Below are 14,099 nucleotides of genomic sequence, written 5' to 3' on the forward strand. Positions count from 1 at the left end.
TGTTCCCGTGATTTAGGGATCCAGCGCATGGGGGCAGTTTATCAGTCTGGGCCAGCTGAGGGGCTGCCTTGAATTAAGTCATCTTGATCAGCACTGGAGTCTGCTGATAGAAAGATGTAAGCAAAGCCAAATATGTGCCTGCTTCTACTTTCCTGTTTGATGCTGCCTTCAGTAAAATGCTCAAAAAATACAAAATACAGTAGTCTCGTTTGTATTAAAGCAGTCAAAGGATGCAGGTCGACTTCAGATGGTGACCTCTTCAGTTGCTGGCAAAAGATGTTGCATTTCTTTACTAGAACAAGCAGTAAGGTAGATCAATTGGAATAGAGCTCTCTACTTCTGCTCAAAAAGCAGCAACCGTTATGTGCACAAGAGAAAATCTTTCCAGTTCATTAACAAAGAAAGAAGGGACCTCTTGGTCAGACCGTTGGATCACTCCAGCTAATATTGACTCTCAGCGGTACAGATCACGGTATGTTGTCCTTTCATCCCTCTTATATGAGATCTGTACCTTCCTCCTCTGCTTGAAGCCGTGGTTCTAATCTTTCTCACTTTCAGGAGGTCCCAGCGGAATCCTTTCCATCATTTCAGATACTTTTCTGACTGTACTTCTTAACCTGTCACTTTCCTCCACATACATGGGGCCGTACTTCTGAGGGTATCAGTGCTTGTTGTCTTGATTTCCCAGTTTGAGACTCGAAGGTTTGTAGTTTTTGGAGAACTGTCAGTGAAGTAATTGTGTGCTTGAACAATCATTTCAAAATATAAGTCATCCTCAGTCAGTAACTGTGCACATACTTTTTGTAATATATTTGCAAAACAACTTTAAATAATGTAGCTTCAACAGTCTCAGGATTTTATACACAATGATCCTGAGAGTGAGTTTGGTCAGTGGCTCTATAGTTTTATAGACTGTTTTTCAGCTTTTTCTTTTTGCCTTTTTTTGGGTTGTTTTTGTTAATTTTTGTTTGTTTGGGTTTGGGGTTTTTTTGGTTGGAGGGTTTTTTTGTTTTTTTTTTTTTTTTTTTGGGTGGTGGTGGTGGCTTTTTTTTTGGAAGGGCTATCCATTTTGAAGGTTCATCCTCCACTTTTATTCCTACAGAGCTTTATTCACATCTGCAGCTTGTTTAGCTGTTTCTGTTCTGTGTCTCCTCTCCTAGTGCTGACACCGCAGGGCATCTCCTGTCAATGCAGCAAATGCAGCGCTCCTGCTTGCTTCCCGCAGCTCTGCCTTGCTGCTGTGTGCCCTAATGGTGCAGGCCTCCAGCCTTGAACATATGTTGGTCCTTTCTGTCCTGAATCTGTACAAAGAGGCAGTCTCTGAATCTTCCTGCTTCTTCAGAGAAGCCATGACTTCTGTTCATCTTCTGGCAGGATTTGTGCTTCCTGCAGCCTGACTTCCTAGCTATTGCCCTACTCTTCATCTCTTCTGCCTCTGCCATTCCTCCTTGATGCTCTTTTCTGCCTCTGTCTTCACCTCTCAGGCTGAAGTCCTTCATCTCTTATGAGTCCTTAAGGAAGGCAGTGTGTTGGGCTCCTCAAATATGAGTGCCTTGACTTTTATTTATTTTGGCCGAATGTTTACTCCTCATCCTCCTTTACTTCCACCTTCTGCATTTCTGCTCATCTGTCCACACCAGGCCCAGGCTCAGAGCATGTGTCAAAGGTATCCCAATCCTCTCTCTGACTCCTTGCCTGAATCCCAGCATACCTGTTGCACTTCTCTCCCCTCAAAGCTGGGGTTGCTCAGACAGAGAGTTGTGGTGTTGTCCTGTGATATAATTCATTATGCCTTTGCACTCACATCTTCTATGGAGAGATGCTATCTCTCTCTGTTGCATGATGGTATTCCATGCATTGCTCTCACCATAAGGCACTGGTGGATGTTGCTTTCGGGTTTGGCTAAACCTGTTCGTTTTGGGCAGTGCTCATTGGAAATTGTGTGGTCTTGGCCAGCTTCCCCACCAGTGGTAAAAAGTCAGCATGCGGCTTGAACAGCACAGTGTGGTGGTAGGTTATGACTGTTGGGATCTGCTCTCTGAGCTGTTCTGAGCATACTTTATCTTTCTAAAACCAGCCAGTCTTGTGTCCTGTTCTAATGAGATTTAGCGGGGGGGGAAAGAAGAGATTTTATAATGAAGATTTTGAGGTATTAAACTCATTAACACTTGAAAAGTTTTTTATCTGTTCAGTTTTTGACCTTAGGAAAATTTTCTGAAGATGTTAGCTGTTTGCACAGCAAACTTATGATGGTAACAATTTCTTACCAAGGAGGGAACAGATCTAATATTTTCTGTCTGTGATTGTAACTCTGAGTGTGACTTGCATTAGATTTTGGTGCAATTTGGCAAGTTTTATGCTGATTCACTTTGGATACGGGAAGGCTGAAAACTATTCATGCTAACCTGAGTGTGCAGGATGTGAGTCACTGCCTGATGGTCATTGCTTGGTCTGGCTAAGAAGGATATTTTCTATGAACTGAGTCTGTGCATCTTTGAAATTTACCCTTTTACATATATATGAAAATTTACCTAAGTTCATTGCAGCTTTGCACTGAAAGTGAATTGCATCCTAGGAAGTGCTATATGGCCTGTGCTTTTATATTTAAACAATTACTGCATCAGAAATATAAAGCCCCAAAACCTGCTCTCAAACCTTTGGAAGAATAAATCATTTAACTGCCACTGTGGACGTGTAAGAGCTGCGTGCAATCCCTTGCAGGCTTCTTGAAGTCTCTGTTTGGGAGCACATCAACGTGCGGTCCTGAGCTGCTGTCTTTTTTGGGTCTTTTTAACATGTTTCTGAAGACCCTCCTTGAACACTGGTCTGGATGTAAGGAGCAGAGTGGGTCAGCTTGATTTTTGTGGACAGCCAAAAGTGGGGGTTGTGTGATGTCTAATGATGGGTCAGTTCTGGGGATGACCCACTCTGTGACACTCGAGCCACTTATTGCTCTGGAAAAAGCACCTAAATCTATCCCCTCTGCTTGCCCCATGCAGTCCTGCTATACTGCTAGGCAAAGATCAGTTTTAGCATGCCCAAGTCATGGGCAAGAGCCTCTCAAGCCTCTTCTGGCTGCTTTGAGTAGACTGCGCATAGAATCTTTCAGGGGCACAGCTATATTAGCCATCAGAGAATACTCTGCCTCAGGGATGGAGTTGAAGTCTCCTCCTGATAGGCATGCAACAATATTTTCTGACAGCAAGACTATAAACTGTATCAACAGTTGGCTGCAAAGTCACCATGATAGATGCTGTTGTATATTCAAATGTGCTTGAATTTAATTTAGACCTTGCTGGGGAAATAAACATCATCATCCTTAAAGAGACACTAGACTATGAAACTAGTTTCCCTGAATGGATTTACGGGAGCTAATTTCATGTTGAACATCTGGCCTTTTAGGTGACCGGCAGTGGTTAACCGTGATGCACTGGTTTTCAGCGAATACTGTTTTCATAGGCAGTGTGGAGTTGGTGCAAACCTGTAGCATCAGGCCCTAAAATAGCATTCCTGTTCTCTGGTAAAGGAGTGAACATTTTGTAATTGCAGATTGGCATAAGGTAGTGAATTTTTTTTTTAACATTAAGGAAAAAAAGAAATCATATACCTCTATGTTGAGAGGATTAATTAGTTACTGGATACAAGCCATTAGTGTAAAATGCTAAATATTTTTCTTCTGGAGAGTATATCAGCTAGAACTGGCCAAGTATTGGAGAGTATGTTTGCCTCTTCTCCCATGGACTAATTAATTAGAGAAATTACTGTTTGAAATCTCCTACAGCGATATGTACATGGAGGGGGGGAAAAGGGCTTTGGCTAAAAATTAGCTTTATGGAAATCTTTTTTCCAGCTGTCTCTATTCTCTGTTCTTCCTTCCACTCAGAGTTGCTTCTTCCCTTTCACAACTGATGACTGGTAACTTGTTCAGTAAAAGCACTAATGTTCTGTCACAGCAGAGACAGAACATGAGAGAAAGGATGTTTCTGTGTCTCCCTGCTTATCTCTGCTGTTGCAAGCTAAATAGCTGCCTCCTTGCAAGCACGCAGGGAGCTGAGGAGAAGCAGAAAGGGGAACCACCACCTGGCATTCCCACTGTGCCCGCTTAGCATGGGGTAGGTGATGGGCAGCTGCGAGCAGGGTGTCCTGCTAGTTTCTGTTTTCTCTTGTATTGGCTCGGGATGGCTTGCGGTCACCTCTTGCATGACTCTCCCAGCAGTTAGCCTTCTCTGAAGCTCTTCCCTTGCCACAGGTAGCTGTTTCTCTCCTTGAGTTCTGGTAAGTAACTAGCTCCCTTCCTCTCTCATCCCTGCTCAGCTGTTGGAGATGCCTCCCCAGTAGCTCACCAGATTGGGATGGAGTCCTTCCATCCACTTTGAACGGCAGCTTAAAAGATGGAGCGACCCTACCACGTCCTTTAAAGGACATAAGGAAAATGTATGAGTTATTTTTAGATTCTAAAAACTTGCCACAAAGCCATCCTTGGTGAGACTGGATGTGACAGTTGTAGCACTCCAGAGAGGATGGATGGGATTCAAGCATTGCCCTGGTGTGAGCACTGGGACACAGTGATCTTTGCCATGGGGAGAGTTGCTGCTGTTGTCTCCCAGGAGTTGCTCTCCGTGTGTACCATCGCAGTGAGAATGTGTGCCGCTCAAAGTGGTGCAGGGGCCATACCTGTGGGACAGGCTGTGCTTATATATATTTAATAGGATCTCAGGCACCAAGTTTTGACTGTGCTGCTCATTCCCTTTCGTTCTCCTTCTCCCACCACCCTCCTCTAGCCTGCAGACCAAGGCAGGGCAGGATCTCTGGTCCCCTCTTCCATGTCCTGATTTCAAATCATGGTAAGGGCTGGCTTCTGTACTGCAGGTTTTTCTGTATATGTATGTCTGAACAACTTTCTGCTTCTGCGATCCCAGAGCTCAGCTCAACTTTCCCACTTGGAGATGGGAACTATTGTTTGGAAAAGTGTTTCCCTCCATTTCCATTATGCTTCAGGATGGCTGGAGATACCTTCTGCCCACTGCTGGGTGAGCTTTAGGGGGTGAGGACTTTGTGCCTGTGCCAGCCTCTGTGGTGGTACGGCAGAGTCTGTGCCCAGCAGTTGCCTTCTGTTTGCTGGTGCTCCTTTGACCAAGGAGGCTGCATGCGGTGGCTTCATGCCCTGGAGCTGTACTCTTGCTGGGACACTTCCCCATCCCTGCTCGCATTGTGCCTCTGACAGACAGTGGCAGCAGCACTCTGTTCTCCTTTCTGAGGACATCTTTTTTAAGCTTGGTTCACCAGTTCTGATGCTCTGAAGCTGAAATACTTAGTAACAGGCTATGATGGGAAAGGGTCGTGTGTCATCTTCCAATGGCATTTGCACAAGCTTGAAGTGAGCTCTCCTGAAGAGACTGCCAGGGGTGCAATTCCTTATGTTTGAAAGTGTCTGCAGCTCCTCTTCCTACTGTCTTGTCAATGTAGATAATTGTGCCATTCTTGAATGTGTGTCAGTTCAGCATAAGGGACTTCTAGTCTTAAAAATAGCAGCAATAGGCCATGGTTGGCTTTTCCTCTGACCCAAGCCAAAGCAGGGCTTGGATCTGAAGGCAGGGGTGATGTGGGGCTGCCTGCCGACAGTGCTAGGTGAAGCAAACCCTTCTCTAACACGGGCTCTACTTCTGTTAATGAATGAGTCTAGAAGGTTTGATTTCACTTTTGTCAGCTAATCGATTATCCTGAGGGCTGCAAGACTCCCACCTTCATTTTACAAATTGGTACTAAGGAATTTTGACCCTGAGAAGGAGGCAAGAAACAAAAGACCTCATTTGCCTGCTTGTCTACCTCCCTAGCCATGCAGGTGCATAGGAGGCTCTCTCTGCAGGAAGAATGCTAAAAGATTATTTTTTCAGTTTAAAAAAAACCCCAAACTTTCCTTTCCTGCTTTCATCAGACTACGTCTTTTCTTCTGTGGGATGCTTAAACTGCTAACTAAAACTGCAAATGCAGCTTGTGTCTGGATTTTCTCATGTACCAGCAACCACCTACTGGTGGTTGCAGTAGGTCAGTTTTCAGCCTGTTACAAATGGTGTTCTGGTGTAAATGCCTCTGTAAGTGAAAACATGTGGGCAGGTGCTTGGGCAGGTAACTTGTATTGGCTGTGAGTTTGGGTTTGCCCAAACCAGCTGCAACTGTGCTGGAAATGCTACCAGTGTGTGAGAGAGGGGCACAGGCTACACTGAAAAGCTCACAAGGACATCATCTGTGTTTGGGATGATTTGGGCATAAGGAATTGTTAGTGACAGGGAATTTAGGAAGAATGGACTTGCAGTAACATACCCACCATCTAGGACGATGGATCAATAAGCAGGTATCTAAAGGTTTTTTACATACTTCCCCCCCCCCCAGCTTCGTGTGTTCAGATGACTAGCAGTAACAAAGTTGACTTCAGCAAAATCCTCTACCAGATCTATACGATCCATCGCAGAACTATTTTCAGTTGTGTACATTATTTTCTTGTGTGTGTGCATCTCTTTCTTGGATATCTCTTAGGATTTAATGATTAGGGCTGGGGGAGGGAGAAGTTTTGGATATCTAATGTGGGTTAGAATTCTTTAGAGAACTGAAGTTTCTGTTGCTGCTCCAGGAGCAGTCAGACACCCTATGAACAGTTCTGGAATAGTTCCACGCTGGGTGAGTCGAGGTCTGCACTTGGGTGTTGTGTAAATGGTTTTCTGATGCAAAACCATCTTTTTGTTTGTGTGACCATTATTTTTTGAGACCGTATACCCTAAGCAAGCTAAATCTATGTAGCAAAGTGAATTCAAGAAGTTTAGTGCTTGTTGTGTTGGAATAGTGCTAAGATTAGAAAAGCCTTTTATTGGATAGGCTTGACAGGAATAGTCAGTTAATATCTGCATGTAATTTAAAAATTCAGTCCCTTCTTAGGTGAGGGATTTACATGAGTATTAATGTGACACCACAGCAGGGGAGCAGCAAAATACCCAAAAGTGAGTTGGCATCTTTGCAGCAACCCTCAGGTGAGAAGTTTTGGTGCTGCGAGGTGCCAGTCCTGCGGGCACCACAGGCAGCAGCTCTGGCAGAATCTGCCTGCAGAAATCAGCTGTCACCCCGACCTGCCGTGAGGGTAAGCAGGCAGATGGATCTACAGTGATGGGCCTCCCTTGCACCAGACTTCTGTGCTTGCAGATCCCACAGCATCGTTAGGAACCTCTTCAATCATGCAGCTATTTTGTACTCCAATCAACTTTTCCTTGCTGCTTGTAGAGCAGCAGCTGTGGGGGTTACTCACTGAGTGAATCATAGCAAAAATTAGTAGTTGTCTTTATGAATTATCCCCTCACCCGCTTACCAGATTTCTGGTTGGGGTTTTTGTGTTGTTTGTTGTTTGTTTGTTTGTTTTGTTTAACATTAGGTTTTAGCTTAATGTGAATGTCTGGGGAAGTCCTGGTGATTTAGTTGCTTGTATAAATTGGCCCTTCTCTGGGGTTCTTCAGCATTTTGTTGAGTTATTGTGCAGTGTTTAAATGAAATGTGTTCTGTTTTTTTTTAATGTAAAATAGACTGTTCTGTTACAAGAAACAAGAGCATTGCAAATAATTTTTCTTTGTGACACCTCTAACTTTTGCCAAGCTGTGGCTGCATTTCTCATTCACCCTTACTTCTTCCTACCTGTCACAATAGCATTTAGACCTGGAGCAGATGGCAGACTTCCTGCTACTCAGGTGCTTCTCATTCTAGTGGCAGACAATGATTTACGTGGCTGAAGGTGTAACTTCCCATTCCTGCATAGCCACAGGAATGGACCTGTCTGACATCTGGTATGCAAGTGAGCACTTGCATTAGCAGAGGTTTAGTGCACTGCAAGAATTTCTCATATGCTTCTAACAGGGAAATGTTGCTGTAACAATGTGCCAGCTGAAAAATGTCAATGACTTCATATTGGCCAGCTGGATTTTCAAAGAGCCACCAGCCTGTGGCTGATGGTTTCCAGACCTGAGGTCTAGTGCTAGAAATCAGTAGATGTAAAAAGAAAATCAAACACTGCTCATGAGCTTATAAAGGCAGGATAAATATTAAAAGCAAAAAAAATGTTTTTTGTTTTTCATTACAAAGAACTTTGAATTCCTACTGGGCTATTTTTGTTCTTTTTCTTGCCTTACATTTTAAAAATTTTTATTTATTTCATTTTTAAAGTACATTTGAATGTCTTGCCCTTGCATTTTTGCTTCCTGAGTGTTGCTGCCCTCCCTCCTCAGATCCATTAAAGCAGTGACATTTCTGGGTTGAGTTGAACTGCTGCCATTGCTTCCTTCTCCTCCCACAGCAATGGGACTGCTGCCTTCCCCCTCACTGCCATCGCCTCCCTTCTGTCCTCTGCTGGGGATGGCACAGACCCAGATGACAAACCTGGCAGAGCAGCTGTTAGCCTGGATGCTGCTCTGTGCTTGCTGGAGGAAGCTGACCTAAGGAGAGAGTACAAACCAGTGGGATTTCCAGTCACCTACCTGCACAGCCTATCTCAATGGGTCTTGCTGGTATTGGTTTTGTCTGCTGCTGAAATGTTTAATTTTCAAATTGATCTGTGATGCAGTATGATGAAAGATGCCTTCTGAAAGAGGTTAATTACCTCTTACAGCAGAACATGCCATGCCAAGTACATGCTGGCTGTTTCCAAGGATCAGTTTTGGTTGACCACAATCTCTCTCAGAGTGAAAGAGATTAACAAAAACTAATTAATTTTTTTTTTTCAGGATTTGGGCCACATAAATAAACATTTAACATAGCTTTTCTGAGAAGTGTGAAGTGATGCATTCACCTTCCCATGCAAGTCTTGAATGTCTGGGATGTGGAGTAGCTCCTTTTACTGAACCCTAAAGCAACACAAGTGTTCCAGGAAATGTTCAAACACAGCGAATGTGGTGAGCTGCATATTGCCATTATCCACTCTGTGGGTTTTAAAAAGTGACTGTCACAAGTGCTTGTCTTCACTGCCAACTACCTAAGCTGGCAAGATAAATCTAACCTTTTAAATGTATCTTGGTTTCTTTTGGGTTGATGGATTATTTTGTTTGTTTGTTTGCTCGTTGGGTTATTTATTTATTTATTTATAGCAAGGGGAAAATGATGATGCTAAACTAATTGGTGGTCAGTCTAAGTAGCTTCAGGAAGATACTCCACTACTTTGAATTTCGTAATCTTGCAGTAGGATGCTGAAGTTTTGCACATTCTGCAATATAAGACAATTGGAAGAAAAAATAGCCAATTAGGACCTAGAATAATACAGCACAATAGCAAAGACACAGCTTCCCACAAACCACAAACCCCAGTGACAGCAATTCAGATTTCCTTTTCATTCTTATCCATGGGGCTGCAAAGTAGAGGAGCAGATCTGTAATCTGGGAAACTCTCCAGAATAATTTGTAAGCAAATGAGGGATGCAGCCCTGCCTTCTCTGAAGAGGTTCTTTGCCTGCACCTGTTCTCCTACCAGTGCTCCCAGTTACTTGTGTGTCCCCCAGCAGATGGGCTTGCTGGAGTGCCTCACTGGGATTTCTTACTTGTCAGTAAAGTAGCAGGCCCCTTGACAAACCTGCTGTCTTTTAATAGGAAGATATTTTCCCATTTGTACAGGTGTTGAATGCATTTTTATAGACAATGCTTCTATATTAGGATTTTTTAAAAATTCAGACAAAACAGTGAAAGGTGGTCTGTTGCTTCTCAGTATTACAGCAGATGGGAAGATGACAGCGCTGCCACAGTATGTTTTGTTACTCTCAGAAATTGTCCTACCACTGCAGATACTGCTGTAGGTGCTGAAGTGATGCACAAACCACAGACACTTACGTGATAATGATAATCTTTTAACCTCTTGTCCTGTGCTTTAATCAAACTGAGTATATCTGGGAAAGCACTGGAAAGGGATAACCATCAAATCTTATTTTTTCAGGTTAAATTTCCAGGATACAAAGATGAAGAGCTAGGATTTTCTGGTTCCACCATTTTCTTCTTTTTTGGGATGGCAGGGGGGCAGAGAGGGAGTGTTCACTGCCCTACAAAATTCTTCTCAAGTGTGAATCACAGTTATGATTTATTTTTAGATACACTGATATACAGGTTAAGTCAGAACTGGTCTGGTGCTTTTGCCTTTAATAAAATTATTTCTAGACTTTGAACAATTCATAATTAATTCTAGAGTTACTTAAAATATTTGAATATGTAAACCAAAAACTGTGGAACGAAATCCCAATGAAGTTTTGACAGAAAAAATTATGATGTTTGATCGTTTAAGTTTCAATAAACTTCAGATATTTTAAAAGTTTACACACTAAAAAAATAAAGCAACAGAATTGTAAAGTTTTTAACACTGGGTTTTCTACATTCAATCCCACTTAACTTGCTGAGTTTACAAAGAGCACAGGACGCATCTGCAAAGCCTTCAGTCCCTTTGCGTCAAAAGATGGCCAGTTAGCCAGGCATTAGTCCTTCCCTTGAAGGGACTGGATGCTTAAAGTTTTGGATGTCAGCCTGGGAGCTCTGAGATCCAGAGTCAACCTTTTGCGAAAACCTGTGTGCATGACCTTGAATAAGTAGCCAAGTCGCCTGGTAGCTCATTCCCCATCTGGCAAATGGGGATGATAAAAGTTCTCCACCACTCAGCCAGGACAAATAGCAGAAAAATGTAAGCTGTTGCAGAAGGCAGAAGATCAATATGTTCCATCAGTTTGTGTCTTTCAGTTCAGACCTTCTGTTCCTACACATTGTTTAAAAAACAAATAAATAAAACTGTTGTTTGGGGAGAAAGAAACAGAAAGGCAGAGAGTGGCAAGGCAGGAGTGGGGTGCGTGGGTAACCCAGGGCTTGGTGTGCCTGGATGGTTCAGCATGAAGGAGCAAGCAGGAGATACGTTGGCTTCCTTCCCAAAGCTCTGGTGATCCCAAATCCAGGTGATGCACTGTTGCATTTGCAAACTTGTGGGTAAGACAGGGCTGCATGCAAAGCGCTCAGCAGCTCTTGCCCCATCATATGTACTGTATTAGGGACATGGGTCTCTTGCTGCACGTCCCAAGCCTATTTCATTTTACATCGACTTCTGTTGTACTTTATACCCCTGCTCTGTTGTTGTAACGAGGTACTGGTGTAACCACTCAAAATCCCTACAGACATATTTTGCAGCAATGTTGGTCTTTTCTAGAGAAAAGGCTGGAAATAATTATTCTTTTTGATAGCCAAACTTCTTCAGAGAGTGAATAGGAGGCATTACTCCTAAGTAATGAGGGGATTAAGTGAAATTTCTCAAAGCAGTAATATATTCAGCTCCAGATTTGAAATGTTCAAAACATTACTTTGTGACTGCAAAAAATTACTTTAGCCAATGAAAAATGCCAGGGAAATTTCACCCTGGATGGTTTGTGATTTGGGGAGAGAACACCTCATCTTATACTGATGGTGCTCTCTGGTATATTTTTTTTTCCCTCCTTTTTTTTTTTTTTTAAACTGAAAAATCAAATGCAATGACTTTCAGTAACTGGGAAAACCAAAGATCTTCCTTTATTTTGGGAAGGTTAGGATCGCTCTTTGTTCTACAAGTAGCAGAAAAAGCAAGCATCAGAGGATGGTGTTAAAATAGTACCCTGCACCTCTCTTTAAGAATATCAGTCTTTTCTGCTATTCAAAAGGGAAGCAGCACAAAAACATTGTGGGCAATATTTTATAATAGAACAATGAGCCTGAATAGATAGATTTTAAACCCCTTGTTTCATAAATGTTTTAAAGAATCTTCACAGATTTAAACTTCATTTTTATCATTGCTTTCCTTATTATGCATCAGCTTTTAAGTTCTGTGATACCACTGCGAAAGAAATAAAATGTCAGATGTGAAGGATGTTATTATCAGTATGCAGTGGCACTTTTATATGCTGATTATAATGAAGCCTCTCCCCATCACTTTCCTTCATTATTTTTATTTCTGCACCTAAAATGAAAAGGAATAAATGTACCTCTTGCTCAACAAATATTTTTATAAGATCAGCAATTGATTGCTGAATGTCAGGCTGCATGGGTTCTTCTGGACATACCCAGTGATGCGCGGTGGCTAGTGGAAAGCCACATCCCTCTTTTTTTTAAGCAGATCTGTTCTTACAAAGGCACCTGTAAGGGAACTGGGCATGGTGTGGTCAAAGGGCGCTTGCGGCAATGTATAGTTTTCTGGTGTCAGAATATTCTTCATCCTTTCCCATTCATCTTGTTGTAATAGTGTTTGGTTCAATGCAGCTACAAACTTCGCTGATGTTCTGAGACTGCAGTGGTCTTGGGATTTCTTGAGTGGCAACCTCTAGCATTTGTTTTGATAATGTTGGACAATGTTAAAAACCAAACAGCAACAGAAGAATATACTGCTTTTGAATATCTTCAAAACAGCGCGTAATGACCTGCCCTGAATCTTGCATGCAAGTCTTTGCAGAGGTAGTACAGAAATCTGGCTGAGTGGTAGGAGAAGATTCTGCTGTGGAAAGCTGTTTCCCAGGTACTTCAGGGAGTGAATAATCCCTTTTAGTGACATACAGTAAAGGAATGGTCTAGCTTTGTCTGCCTACACTTTCAATCTGATTATTTCCTGTTATTTACAATGTTGTGTTAATTGAATTTTCTTAATAGTAATAAATAGTATCTAGCCGTGTGTTGACTTTCACAACTTTATTGTACGGTAGGCATTGATGCAGCATAGCTGATTAGAGCTTTCATACCTCTGTGACATAGAGTGTGAAGCTAGAAGAGTAAAAGCAATGACAGTTCAGCTCTTTGTGCAGTCTTCTATGTTACAGAAACATCTCTTTAAAACCAAAGTAGGGGTATTTCTGCAGTTCTAAAACATGCCAGGTACTTTCAGGCATCTATTTTTTGGCCTACTGCTTAGAAACAAACTTAATAAATATAAATGAAGTTGTGCCTCATGCTTTTAGCGGATCCAGACTACTCCCTCTATGACTATAAAGCTGGTTGTGCCGTTCCATATCCCCTCATTAGATGGACCAGAAAGGCTGCAGAGTCATCTAGCTTTCAGATTAGGACATATCATGCTTTCCTTTGGCAGGCTGAAAACGCTAACAAGATTTGTTATTTACCATCCTTTCTTGGGGCCGAGCTGTGCACTTGCCATCAGAGCAACTATGAGCAGTCAATGTGCACTGATTTCCCATTTTTTTTTCCTGTAATATTTTAATACTGGGATTGTTGGGGAGGGTGGTATTTATTTATTTATTTTTAATTCTTCTGGCCTGTTTTCTGAGTGGAAAGGGCAGTCTATCAGCTGGCATGGAGCATGCTCACAGCATGAGGCTCTGTGCTAAAATATTACATCTCTGGGAAGGGGGGAGGTGGGTTACCACCTTGATCCATGTTAGGTATGCTGCTTCCTTACAGCCACTATAAATACTGCTTTGATTGGCATGGTAAAGGGTTGTATTTTTGGTACTGCAGGTATATACAGGGCTGCAGTTTAACATAATCACGTGCTGCTGATTTCCAAATGAATGATCCTCACCTTGACATTTTAGTACCTGCAGCACAGCTGCCTGGGATTGCAGGAAGCACGGTGGATGGTGGGCAGATGGCGGGCAGGTGACTCTTCCACACTATCCCTGCCTGCCCCGCCACCGGGACTGGCAGAAGTGAAGGTACGTAGGCTCCAGAGGAGGTATGAACATGAGATAAGATAAAAACCTGCCTCTGTGTGTGGTATGTGCTTGGAGAGGCCACTGCTTCTGCGGACTGCTGCTTTCGCTGCACTGGGTGCCCTGCGTGCCTCCTACCAGAAGAGCGCTGAGAACAGATTCAGAAACACTGTTTGCCCAGCTTCATCTCTGCCTCACTCCGTGTATCCATCTCCTGTTCTGTGTTGGTTCACTAATCTGATTTATCAGCTATCTCCCTGTAAAGTACAGGATTAACTTTTATGTAGTATTTTAAGCATTATACTCTACTTATATTCAGGATACTTTTTAAGGTTAAATAAAGCATGCTCGAATATCAGGTATGCATTAATAGCCCTTGGTGCTTTCATCTAACAGCTTTTTCTGTAAAAATGTTTTTCCACTG

General features: G+C 42.6%; 1 protein-coding gene across 4 annotated transcripts in view; it reads left to right on the forward strand.

The window, feature by feature from the left end:
• The first annotated feature begins 341 nt into the window (after positions 1 to 341).
• Positions 342 to 14,099, forward strand: part of HTR2C (5-hydroxytryptamine receptor 2C) — a 181,895-nt gene continuing 168,137 nt past the window's right edge. For 2 of the 4 annotated variants that reach the window (XM_075513016.1, XM_075513026.1), the window contains exon 1: positions 12,372 to 12,528. The gene's annotated coding sequence lies outside the window, so the exon portion shown is untranslated. Of the gene's footprint in view, positions 473 to 12,371; positions 12,529 to 13,571; positions 13,699 to 14,099 lie in introns of those variants that run through there. The other 2 variants (XM_075513022.1, XM_075513017.1) reach the window with 2 other exon arrangements.

The sequence above is a fragment of the Mycteria americana genome, chromosome 10 (assembly GCF_035582795.1).
Source record: "Mycteria americana isolate JAX WOST 10 ecotype Jacksonville Zoo and Gardens chromosome 10, USCA_MyAme_1.0, whole genome shotgun sequence".
In the NCBI taxonomy this organism is placed as follows: Eukaryota; Metazoa; Chordata; class Aves; order Ciconiiformes; family Ciconiidae; genus Mycteria; species Mycteria americana.